The sequence below is a fragment of the Nymphalis io genome, chromosome 16 (assembly GCF_905147045.1).
Source record: "Nymphalis io chromosome 16, ilAglIoxx1.1, whole genome shotgun sequence".
In the NCBI taxonomy this organism is placed as follows: Eukaryota; Metazoa; Arthropoda; class Insecta; order Lepidoptera; family Nymphalidae; genus Nymphalis; species Nymphalis io.
In genome coordinates, this window is record NC_065903.1 from 460,699 (window position 1) to 475,248 (window position 14,550).

The window sequence follows — 14,550 nt, forward strand, 5'->3', positions numbered from 1 at the left end:
TTGAATAACAATCTGAGGACATCCGATAGTTTTCGTTAACGTCATATTAAGTTACTAGCTCCAACACTATCATTTGTCATTATTTCAATGTTATATATTTAAAATGTTATGTATTTTTCATCTGTGGCAAAAGTACAAATGATTTTACATTTTATTCATAATTGTGACGTGTTTTTTAGTATTTTTATAAAACGAATTTGAACCGACAATCTTCAGACAAGCTTCACGTGTGTACCACTGGGCTCTTAATAACAAATATCAAAAACAATTAATCATAATATATTAATATAATAGTATACATTTCAAAACAATTGATCAATATTTTATTATAATTATACCTACTGTGTGTTTTAACTTAAATAAACACTAAGATTTATAACTTATAATGTAGAGACCTCGAATTGGAACCGATCGTTTAAACCCACGAAGGTGTGATCTCGTCACATTTACATATAAACATTATCACCGGTACGTTCACCTCGACGTGCTAATAACTTCGTGTGTTATGCTTGTTAAGTTTAGAATTATTATGTAAGAGTATAAAAAAACAACAATAAAGCTATTTTACATTTTACACAAAAAAAAAACAATATAAAAATATAACGCTGTCGAGTACTATGTAATACTATGTAATTCATTTTATTAACACTTCTTGCAAAATTGACATTAAGTACCTACTTGGTTTATTTTTTTTATAGAAAAGGTAGGCGAACGAGCATGGTGAGTGGTCACCAACGCCCATAGACATTGGCATGGTAAGAAATGTTAACCATCGTTTACATCGCCAATGCGCTACTCACCCTTCAATCCCACAATACCAAATACTGCTCTTTTATTTTTATATTATATTTGGATACATAATTAACGTTTCTTATAAGAATTGATTAGTTTTATAAACGAAGTACTTAAGCAAATACTACTTACTTACCCCCGATATACTTCAGTCTAACTAAAGTACCAATGTCTTTGATCCGGGTTTACTTTTTTAAGTTGACCTTTTTAGTATTGTTTAGTACAGAGACTTAATTTACAAATTATTTAATGATGAGTCTTATTAAAAAATATTGTGTGTGTCGTTACCAAAAAAGCTTAGTGACAAAAATTTGTCGATATCCGCCATATACTTAGAGGGGCAGCAACGCAGAATCAATCTTGATTGTCATGTATGCCGTACTCGTCAAAAATCGGAATTTGTAGCGCGCGGGTAAGTTTTTCAACCATTGTGTACCCTTTTTAATTTTTGCATTCTCATCCTGTCTGGTGGAGATCATGAACAGCATTAGCATATCATATGAGCTATGCCTTTTATTAGTCAAAGTTATATCTAAATTATTATTTAATAAAAGCGCATTACAGTTGCTTATTGATGATCAAAAATCGAACTCCTCAGAACTCTAAAAGTTGTATAACAAATTATAGTTCTATCTGTGTTTTAATATGTTATTGCAAACCGGTTGTGACATAATCAATACATACCCCATCACAACCCAAGGACAACATAACAACTGACTGGAGGATATTTTGACTAGCGCATACAATCGAATACGTAAGCGACTCAACGACCCATATATATACCAACAAAGCACTCCCAAGTAACCGTCCTTGAAGTCAGCATAAAAGCGCTTGGGAGTGCCTACAATATGCCAAAAGATTTCCTTGCGGAGGACACTACGCCGACCCGAAATAAATGGGTTAAGGATAAGCGAATGATGATGAACATTATTTAATATAATGTTTATAACCTATTAATACAAACTTGTAAAAAGCGTATAATTTCTACGTTTACAAAAAATACAATAGCATCAATTAAAGCGTTCAAAGTTCAACAACAGGCAAACCTGCTCCGTTGTGTTATTAAGACGGAACACAAATAGTCGAAATCAGAAAATTATGCTTATATTTAACATATCATATATTGCTTAATAGTATCATTATCGTAAATAAAGATAATATTTAAATAATACATTTTGAAAAGAAGAATTTTATGTTATCTGTGACACAAACTGATTTTTTCGAAGATCTGTATTTTTTTCGAATAATATTTATAGGTTTATTTAAATTGAAATATTTCGTATAACATAAATTGACTGAACGGTTACTTTAGGTTAAGTGCGTATTTTAACTGTACAAAACTACATACTAAAATATTAGGAACCTGGTACAACATTCTCTCATAGTTAGTAATACCCATTTATGGATTACGATTAGAAGACCTGAACAGAAGGATAGACAGGATCGCACCACTGGTGCTATAATTGTGTTAATATTTATATAGATATCAACTCCTTAAACAGCCCAGAATACAATTGAATTTGCGTTTATATATATTTAATTACGTAATAATAAATTTGTACTATAATCCTTTTACTTTTCCAACAGGCAACATTAAAAAGATGTTGTAATTTTATTAATTTGCTAAAAGACAATATTTATTAGACGTTTATTGAATTTTGAGAAATCCATAAATACGTGATCTGGCGCAACCTTATTTCTAAAACAATGATCTTATACGATAGCTTAATGTATATTATATTATTCAACTACAATATTTACAAATAATATAAACGAGAGACAGCAGTTAGTACACAGCTCAAGTGATAGTAAATAGTATTTCATCGTACACATCGAACACTTTTAAATCCGATTGCAACGGACAAAGGTATTAAAAAAAAAATAAAAAAAAAAACTAAAATTTAACAAAAGTCAACTTTTAAGGGAAACATGAATACGTAATAACATATTTATTAATCCTGGGATCCTGGGACATTTTTCACACACGGCCATCTGATCCCAAATTAAGCTTGTACAGAGCTTGTGCTATGGAAACCAGACAACTGATATACTACATATACTATTTTTCTTTTGTAAATACATATTCATGCACATACATGTTAATGCACACAAATATCTGTCCTGGGTGGGAATCGAACCCACAACCTTCAGCGTGAAAGGCAAGCATCCACCAACCACGCCAACCGGCTCGTCAAATCTAAATATAATTCGAATGATGTCTCGATCGTCGGCAGTGCGTAGGCCGCGCGAATAAAAATAAAAGATCATCGGTTCGAGACGACGGGTCGTAAATATTCGAGAAAGCGAATCCGGCAGGTATCGATTACTATCGGACGCCTCGCGCCCTCGCCGCCGCCCGCTGGGACATGTGTCTGGTGGACCGACTCTAACCTCACGACAACTCTACGACGGACTATCGGTGGTGTTGGTATCTGTTTTCTATTTAATATTATTTTTGTACAAAGTATCGATAATTTCTTCTATAAAAGAAAGTAAAATTAATACTCTCGATAGATAAGTCAATGACCGAACGAATAAGCAAATTGAGTTGATTGTTGAGTCTAGACGTATAATATTCGTAATAGTATCAACAAATCATATATTACATAGGTCGAATTATATTTATAAATTATACTCTTTATTCACTCTATTCTCTTTAGTATGAAGCTACCACACATTTTAAAGAATTAATATATATATATATATATATATATATATATATATATATATATATATATATAATATTAATGATTAGTATTTTTTAAATTCATGTATCTAATTTTTTTTCAATAATATTAATATTGTATTTTATAATAAAACGATTGTTAAATGTTTAATAAATATATTTTTATATCACATTAATACCGTTTACTAAAACAAATCGTAACATCTAAATGTCCTTAATTATTTATGAGGCAAATTACTTAAATAAATAAATTAAATTATTCCTCACATTTACTATAACCGAGCGGTCGTTTGATCGTTAAATAATTCAATTTCGGAGTTATGTTTTGGAACTTTTAAAGTTTCATAAAAACATACGCGATGTTCTTTAAAATTCGGCGTTTAATGGCGATCATAAGTATTGGCTTGTTTTTATTTTATTCCTTGATGAAATTATGTTTATTTGCAAAAATCTTATTGTATCCCGCTGCGAGTTTATCTTTAGTATTTTCGGATTTTTATTGGTATCGAAGGACGCGATTTTTTAGCGTGTTATTGGTAAAATCAGCTCATGCAAGGGGCATGGCACTTGTTTCACTGCTGAGATAATGCCACTATCATAACTTCCACCAAGCCGTTACATTGAAGGTTATATATAGACGTGTGAAATTTTTTATCTGACACAAGCTTGTTTCTTACGGTGTTTTCCTTCACCGCAAAACGCGAGATGAATTATAAACACAAACTAAGAGTCCGTGGATAAAATAACTCGTTTAAGTTGTGTTAAACTCACTGCAATGATTTTACATGTAAAGTCACACAATATCGATTAAATTCTTTTCAGCATTCTCAAAATCAGGGAATAAAATTTTGTCGAAGTTCGGTGTAACTTCGACAAAAATTGGTCTATCGTAAGAAACTTTTTATCTGGTTTTGAAGCAGGGAAGGTCTGTCGGTGAAGGTCCATCTCGTATCATATTACCGTAGTGATTGACTATGACATTCTTTGTCATATCATTGACTTCATAATTATTACACGATTTTAATTTATTAATTCCTGTAATTTAGTAATATATTAATTTTATTGTTTATTATATGAAGAGCAACTACCTGTATTAAGAATATTTCAATGAGCATGCCGTGTACACATGTTAAGGAATGTAATCTAATGTTCGTAATTTTAATGTATGCCCTGATTGTATTCTGTTTGTATAACTATATAAATAAATAAATATAAATATATTATATTTATATGGAACGAGATGAAGAATAACAAGATATACAATTAACCCAGCATTGGGACATTTTAATTTACATAACATTCTATAAATTCATTATATTAAAACTTTATGTGAATAAAATTTTCGTACAATAAGTATATACAAAATAGAATATTCGTATTGTTGATAAAGTTTCTTCCGAGAAGCTAGACACATCATAACAGATAGCCACAGCATCCCAAGCATGCGCAGGAGTGTCCGTAACTTGATCCCTCAGAATGCGCGTGTCCTCCCAAAGTAAACAGCTACGTGGGTGTCAGGCACATTCTAATTACTGGAAAAATATCTACCTAGACGTTGTTGTTACAATTTTTTGTCACCAACAGATGGTCAATTCTTATTTATATTTATATACTCTATTTATATACGTCTCGTCGTGACTTTGCACGAGTAATTACGATGATTTTAAATCATTGTAGTATTTTTTACATGTGTTTATTTAACATGTTAGTATGTGTGTGTAAAATATTGCAACCAATTTTATGCTACAACAATCTATTATAATCAATTTGATGTATTAAACATGGAATAAATAAATGCTTGTTTTAAATTATCTATAATAATATTTCAAACATACTAAAATATTATATTTACTAATTGTAAGGTTTTACTAATTGTATGCCATTGAAAAATAATAATGTTGTCATCACAACAGAATGATGATCAGCCTTTTCAGAAATTAATAAATATACAATAATTTATTTATATATAATTGTCTAAAACGTAACCTGATAACCAATACACATTGTTGTCTACATACAAGTAGCTGAACAATTGACAACTAGGTTCAACCAAAAAAAAAAAACATTATAAATTATTATTATTATGTTTGAACGTGTTTGACGTTTTTCCCACAACGGTTCCAATGACTGCGTGGTCCGATGGGTTCTACGGGTTTTGAGTTTAGTAGTAACTTATGACTGACATAAATTCCACCAGTGTAAAAGTTACTATATTAAATATCAAAACGGCCGGCGCTATTAATCAAATTATAAAAAACCCGATTTCTTCATCTCAGTTACAGTATTTAATTCGCTACAATAAAACAAACAAATAAACAGTTACAGAGAGATAACGCGAGAGTTCGAAGACCGAAATCCCCAATTTTCCAATAGATAGCTTTATAAACAAATGTCCGTATCTTAGGAGCTGGAAACTTCGTAATTGAACGATTACACAGAGCGTCGAACATAGTTACCGTATTAAACTTGTTCGATTCACAAATACAAACGTTAACTACATCTAATGGAGTACTTACACTCAAGAGTACTTGACGCGGATAATTTAAGATTACGCGTAACAAATAAACACGAGGATAATATAAGAAACAATCCGGCAGTAAGTTAAGTTGCAGACGACAAATGGTAAGTATACGGGGTAGTAAGTGGTTTACGCCTATAGACGCTGGCACTGTTAATATAAACTACACCTTCATTTCTTCGTCACCCATCTAATATGTTATGTCACTTGTAGCTTTATTTACTGCAACTCACTAAATTACAACAACTAAAACGGAACGCAGCAATACAAAGATATTCCGGCTTCATATTTTATTATAAAGTTTCAACTGACATTTAAAACGTTAATAATATTTTATAACGTTTTTATAAAGCCAGTAAGATAATGAGATGTAACAAAAATAGATGTCAACGAATCCTCGTGAAATTGATCACCTAACTTGTTCGGAATGTAGTTTTTATAGCTAAATATGAGTCGATTTATGTTTTGTTCTCGGGCGTAGGCTGCGCTGCCGTGTTAGGCTTTTTTATAATTTATTTATAACAACAAGATGTACAGCCGTAAATTATTTATTTAAATGTGTTTTACATTTGCAATAACGAGTTCTAATAAACTATTAAAAGATAACAAGCCTTGTACTACACTGGTATGATAAATGTATTCGTTTATTCGTGTTCTGGTCATAAGTAAAATATACATGATAAGTTTGTTTCGCAGACGCAGACGAAATCTATGTACGTTTTTTTAGATATCTATATATGTTTCTGTATTTTTTAATAATGAGCCGCAGAAAACTAATATAATTCGAAAGGTTCAATGCGATACTTGGGCGCAAATAATAACGAAGTTGATCCATCATAATATATATGTGGCATAATATAGCAAAACAAAAAAAAGCAAATTAAAAATATAACAAATAAATTTCCTTTCTTAATTAGTCCAGAATAAAAAATATAATTATTCTAAGTTAATAGTTTTGATGTAATTAAGACATGCTGTTTAATTTTTTGTTCACGCTACGAATAAACTAGTAGCTTAAATTGAATTTGATTTCTTTGTATAATTTATTAAAAGAAAAAATAATAATATATGTAAGTTGCGTAATTCAAGGCTATATCAAACACTAACACATCTGGTCTTAGCATTAGCTCATTAAACGTTTCACCGTATAAGGTTTACCAAACGCAGCTGGTGTCCGATTTTTTATAAAAATAGCCTTTATCAATTAACACTAAGAACGAAAATGGCATGTGCGAATTTTATAATACAACGTGTTGAATTGTTTTAACATAATATAATGTGTTAAAGGTATCATAATAAAAAAATGTGGTGTTTTTTATATTGTCCTTTAGTGATTACTGCGTGTCTCATTAAAAAGGTCTGTGGATACTTTCTTATATACTTTATATGTGTATAAATGTGTATAATATATTGTATATAAACTAAATTAGAATAAATTAGCATATACATAGTTTATAACTCGTTTGTTTAATGGTAGTTAGTGTTATAATTGTTTAGTGTTAAAGGTATCGAACATTTTTTTATGTAATGTATTATGTAAACGGTCTTTTAGTTATTACTACGAATGACATTTTAGAGGTTTGTAAATAGATTGATACAACGTCTTTCGACGTCGTGTCGAACACATTCCAATTAAATGTTTTTTTTGTATGTACAATTTGTAAAGACATAATTGGTTTTTGTTGAGCTTACTTTTTATAGTTAGTTAAAAATAGCTGTTTGTATTCCTTGAAAAGAAATATAGAATTGTGTTCATTATGACTATAATGGTGACTGTACAGTCAACTGAAGACAACTCTTTCTTTAATTAATGGCTTTAATTAAACTATAGATTCGCAAGCACATTTGGATCATAATTTTACAAGATTAAACAAAATTTAAAGTTACTACCCGTTCGGAATATAGATTCTTCAGAAATTATAGGCAAGATGAGAACTTGTTACTGTTCTAAATAGCGTACGTATATTAATTCATTTTTTTATACATTAATATCAACAAGTACTAACTCCACTTCCTCATATGTATAGCAATAAACCTTATTATTAAAGTTTTCTAGATACGATGACATATCATTTATAAATTGCCAAATATAAGTATTAACGAAAGTTTATCGTAGAAGCAAACCTTTCCAAAGAAAGGATGACGATGAGTTAGTGTTAAAAGTTTTTCTTTACATTTCGACATAACTTCGCATAACGAGTTCCCAGTGGAAGGACTTTGTTTATGTGAGTGCAATACACAGTACTAATAATTAGATGAGTGGTCACACTGTCGAGCCACCACAAAGCCCTACCCGAGAAAAACGATAATATAATATATTTATAATGGTTAAATTTAGTGAGCGCTTCATTTACTAGAGTAGTTAATGAATAGTTAAAGGGTTTTATGCACATTTTCCTGATAGCATGTCATATTTTAACAATCAATAACAAAAATAAATACATCAAATAAAATAAATACATCACGCCATCAAATCATCGCATGTAAAAAAAAACATTACAAATAAACAACTCTTCTACTGCTATTTTTTTATAGAATAGGAAGGCGGACGAGCATATGAGCCACCTGATGGTGAGTGGTCACCAACGCCCATAGAAATATTAACCATCGCTTACATCACCATTGCGCCACCAACCTTGGGAACTAAGATGTTATGAAATATTCAATAATTTAAATTAAAAATATATACGTAAATTTCTACTTATTTAATTTTATTAAAAAAAAAACTTTAAACGTAGACGTCGTTGGCACTGCTTCAGCTTAGAAATCCAAAAAAAAATCATCAATGATACACAACTCATTGGAAATAAAAAAAAAAAACAAGACACGCCACTCCAATGTCGCTTCGGATCGAAAGAAAGACAATGTGGCGACCGAAAAACAAAGATTTATGTAACTAGGATGCGGGCTTGTAAATCCTTGCCAGACATCCTTCGGAGACTGTTAACTGTTATCTCGCAACTACCTTAAACCTTAGAGTCATCGACTTGGAAATTAAGTTGCAAGGAGTTTTTAGAAATACTTGTTTTTTTTTTAGAAATTTATGACACTGGTGGAATGAATTATGCATAACTGTTAAAAAAGTATGTTTTTACATAGATAATATAATTAGTATACTATTGATTTTAATTTAGTTAATTTAAACTTTAATTCTTTAGAACTACAAACATAAATTAGTGACAGCCTGTGAATGTCCCACTGCTGGGCTAAGAGACTCCCTCTCCTGTTCTAGGAGAAGGTTTGGAACTTATTTCACCACGCTGCTCCAATGCGGGTTGGTGGAATACAGAAGTGACAGAAATTCAGTGAAATTAGACACGTTAGAAATATAAAGCGTGTTAATTTAGGGCGAAAAAAACACTGTATACTGCAGTATAATTCTAAAAAATATACAAGAAATTAATTAATATCCTTGAGTCGGAAATACAGTAAATTGCCAGATAATCTATATCCCTTAATATTTTCAAATGAACAATCTGCGTTAAATAATAACTCGGTTAAAGCTGATGATTACTAACATAATTATATACTTTTATTAATTTTTTTTTATGACAGTTGACAGTCTAATGAATACAAAAAACTGCTTTATTTTGCGTCGAAAAGATTTCATAATGAAACGTTTCACATAAAACGCTGCACTTAAAAATACGTCATCACGCCAAAAAAAACGCCGTCATAAAAGTATTAGGGACTTAAAATATTATAAACTATGGAGGGTTATAACTGTAAAGCGAGCCGCGGCCATCACGCGGTGTGACAACATGGTGAGGGATTATGCAGGTACAATGAACATTCAATATGTTATAACCAAATCTCTCGATAATTCCGCCCGTATGCTTAGCTTGATATTAGCGTAGCGTTATATTATATACTAGCGGTTTCAGCATTAGTTTAAGCCGTTGTTTTAAACGTGGTTTACTGTTGCATTCAACATTTATCCATTTATGGTTACTGTCCCGCCTCTCAGAGTCGTGGCGTGAGTATACATATAGCCTTATATATAAACGAACTATTTAAAGGATTTTTAAAAAGATTTTTGATAATCCAAGGATTTGGACTTGGATAGTAGCGCATTCAACTTCGTTCAACTATACGACCTCTCCAGCTTATGTAATAATTGATAAGATTAAAATAACATAAGGATTTATGATTTTATCTTTAAAAATAAATGTTTGTTTAAGCGTTTTCTAGTCATTCATCCAAACTGAATCCAACCGTTGAAACTCTGTACAGTTGCTGTTTGCAGTTGCTTAAAGGTTTCTGGCGTAGTACGATCACCGTAGAAAAGGTGTTTAGTTTAATCCTGATTTCTCTCTTTCTGTCTTACATGATTTTAAATTCGAACGAATGAGACACACTTTTGCTTAACTAATCTGTACCTCGGTAACATTTATAGGTAAAGCCTTTAAACTTTTCTTAAAAATGGATCATTTTAACAATTTACATAAAATTATTGTATTTTTTTAAGATTTTCTTTAATGATCAACGTATTCGATACAATTTTCAATTAAATGGTATAATTTCGTGCAATAGTTTGAAGAATTGTCGAAATGTATTCAGGCGTGAAATAAATAAATGTCAACGCAATACCGAAGGTGACCGAAAAATAAATATAAACGAAACGAAACGAAATAACAACAGTATCATATGTTTGTAACGCTATACCCGTGAGCCGGGAACCGACCCCGCGACCACGGCTTGACACCTCACAGTCGTCAAACACATGAATTTCAATATCAATATCAATTTTAAGAAGTCAGAAATATTTTATATTGATATTTAATAATTAATTTTTTATTAGAAGAATATTAGCAATTCAAGTTTTAAGGAAATTACTAACACTTCTATTTACCACACCAATTAAGAGTAAAGCTTGTGTTAGGAGTGGGGGGGGGGGGGCAATGCCCAAAAGTCAGGAGCGAACCTGCGACTTTTACATCGCTAGGCAGCCAATAAAACATTGCGCCATTGAGGCTTCGTTCCATATACGATCTAACGAGTTTATTTCAAATTTAAAAACCCAATTCAAAATTTAATTTTCATCACACATTCAAAGCATTTCTAGTGTAATTGTTACGGCTTAAACGTTAACAGCTACGAGTAGTAAAAGTTTCGAGCTTAAAATAAACGCTCAGCTCTCATTAGCCGTTATTACATTGGTCACAAATCATTTTTATAGCGCCTCAATTAATAATAATGTAAACAATGAATTCTAGTTAAATAGTTATTGAAATCACATCTGACTTTTTTAACGAAGTATTATACATGCATGATGTATATATATTTTACATTTTGAAACAAATGTCATGAAGACGTGACATTATTTTTTCGTTTAGAAATTCACGTTCAAATTTAGAATATTTTAATTCAAAATGGAATCTTTTGCAACGATATTTGAATTGTGAAGTGCTAACAGAAGTACCGGAATGAAATTTAGAACTCTATTTCGTTTAAATTACATATATATTATTAGTATGTATGCGATGTCTAGCTATTATAATTGTTTATATAGTTATAATACAATTTTGTCAGATCCAAAGGAATTCATATCAAACGGTCCACATATATCCAATATCCACTAATTACAAGGGAGGAACTTAATTAATTACTTATATTTAAAGACTAGCAAAACCCGCGTCTTTGCCCGAGCGGAACGAAATTCCTTCAAAATCTGCCATTAAACGTGCTTGATATATGTATATTATATTTAAAAAAATAATGGTTGTTTTGTTTAGGTAACATTATTATTATAGATACATAAGCTGTTTACTGTTGTCTAACTATTTAAGGCTAAATGAATTAAATTTAAAACTTGGTAACATAAAGCACTCGGTGTGAATGCTAGGAGCGTTACCAAGCATGGCAAGGGCCGAGGTAACGAGGTAACTCAGAGGAACACTATTATCTGACAAAAAGAAGCTACTCAAACGTTACTATTATAATGAAACCATCGGATTATAAGAGTGAGGGAATAGTGAGTGCATGTGTATTTGCACACACACTTGTGCACTATAATATATCATCTCTTGAGATTGGCCACCGTGGCCGAAATCGGTCAGGAGGACACCAAAAATTGTTTTTTTTTTATTCTATATTTTGTCCTGTTTGTAAAAATTGTCACCGTCAAAGCTTGAAAATGTATATATAATGTATAAGTTAAGATTATAACATTATCCTACAAACTTCGAACTTCACAAAACATATTACTATCACTCACACACACAAAGGATCATTGTAGGCATTGAATATATTATTATAAAATTACTTCATCCAAGATTTCGTATCTTTTGTATAAGAGTAACCAAAGTCTGAACCCACGACACAGTTTGATAAAGGCTTCGGGGGCACTATTTAATATTTATGTGTTTATTTTGTACGTTTTGTACTTTTGTGCTCTCAGACCGACACATTATTTGAAGTGAACTTGCGCACAACTGCGTAATATTGTATAAAAAAATAACAAAAGTAACCACATAATAAAACATCTAAAATTTTAAAATAGAAGCTATGGAAATTAGTATTTTGACGCGAGCGAAGCCGCGGGTGAAGCAATCGTTATAAATAAATTAATTGTTTTTATGTCAAGACTCCCTTCATCAATCCAGCGTCCTTTTATCGACATTCCAAATATATTGAATGTTAGAAAATCAATCCTCGTGGGGATTATAGGATCAAGGCGTCACTGTTGCAAAGTACAACGTATTTCTACGTGAAATCACCTCCAGATGTCAAATAGACTTATTATTTTATCAATAATTCGAATATTTGATGACACAATGTTTATTGTTGTTTGTTTATATATAACAAGCTTATATATATATATATATATATATATATATTAAGCTTTTAGACATGAAAACAGTATACGTATTACGTGCACTGTACATTATCGTGTTCTGAGAGCTATTTATTATTACGTCTATGAACATCAAAAAGCAACAAAGTAAAAGTTTACTTTGTTGCTTTTTGATGTTCAAACTAAACTACAAAACGTGATACAAGTTTTTTTAAACGAGTATATTTTTAATTTACAAAGTTATTGTGCTTAACATACACATTACACTTAACTACTCCATATGTTATTGCAAAATATTAAATGATACATTCGTTTTCAAGTCGTTAACATTTTTTCAAGTGAAAAATAACGTAGCACTTTTCTCTTGAACGGTACAGGTAATGTATAGGAGGTGTAGCGCCCACGAGCGCCCACGAGCGCCCACTGCCATTGTGTCTCGCCACGCACAACAGGTATATTGTGTGCATAATACTGAGCTGTTTGTTTACGACTGTACCTACGATGTACGTCGAACGACGTGCACTTCGGTTATGATCTCCTGGTACTTCAGGTGGAGGAAATCTTTGAATGGTATTTTTCATCTTTTGTCTGTCTATTTATTTTATATCATTTATAAAATTATAATCAGATATGATTGGACAAATGTTTTTTCTCTTTGGATTTATTTCGTTTATTAAAAATATGTAAATAAGTAATAATTTACTTCCTTGGTGAAGAATTGCATAAAATTAGATATTTTTGATAAATAATTAACTCTCAAACTTGTCCTAATTTTGTCCTGTTTAATGGAAACAGGCGAAATTTACAAAACACAGTAAAGCTTCTTATATAAACGTGTACATATTATATACGTCAGAGATATTTTATATATAGAATAATATTTTTATAAATTGATTATAGTCCAATATGCGTTATATTTTAACAAATTTCTTGGAATAGTAGGACCAGTGGATAGTACACGTGAAACCCTAAGGTTGGGTTCAAATCTGGGCAGGTGCCAAGCATCACCAGTTTCATGTGCTCATATTTTGTGTTTATATTTCAATGGTCAAGGAAAATTTCTTGTGTCGGCTAAATATATGTATCCACCAACGCGCATTGGAGTAGCAGGATAGTGAAATAAACTCCAAGCCTTCTTTAAGGATGAGAACGCTTTCTTTGCCCGGAAGCGGAACAATCATTACTTTTATAAGCAAAGAAAGAAAAATACATGAATAGAGACATCTAATACAGTTTATTTATAAAGCACAAAGTTATAAATAGACTGGTTGGTCGTCCTACTTAAAATGGGCCATATATTAATACTGCAATAAATAAAAGGCGTTAGCGGTGACTGGAACATAAATAACGAAGCTTGTCTATAGAATATGACAGACGATAACGACCATAAACAATAGAGTGGTGATAGCATAGATAACGCACTGATTTATTGTGAACGCGTAGACTAAATCAATTACGATGTCTGATAGGGTCTCTTTATAAGTACAAGGATAATCAAAATTGCTTATTACATTTATATATACCAATGATTTTCAAAATGTATTAAAATATTGTAACTTGAAAATAATTAAATTAAATTTAAACATGGCTAATAAGTTATAGAAATTAATAAAATATAAATTCCAAAATCTTGATAATATCTAAATTAAAAAATGTAACATTGTTTCTTATAATACAATCTATTCTTACCTTTAAGATTTAAGGTCATTCGAGTATTCAAATAGGATCTTCAAAATGATCTGTGCCTGTATAAATACA

The 14,550-nt window shown here is 31.0% G+C and overlaps 1 protein-coding gene across 1 annotated transcript in view; it reads left to right on the top strand.

Annotated features, from left to right (window-relative positions):
• LOC126774100 (frizzled-2) overlaps window positions 1-14,550 on the top strand; it is a 272,688-nt gene that overhangs the window by 230,002 nt on the left and 28,136 nt on the right. The gene's annotated exons all lie outside the window — the stretch shown is intronic.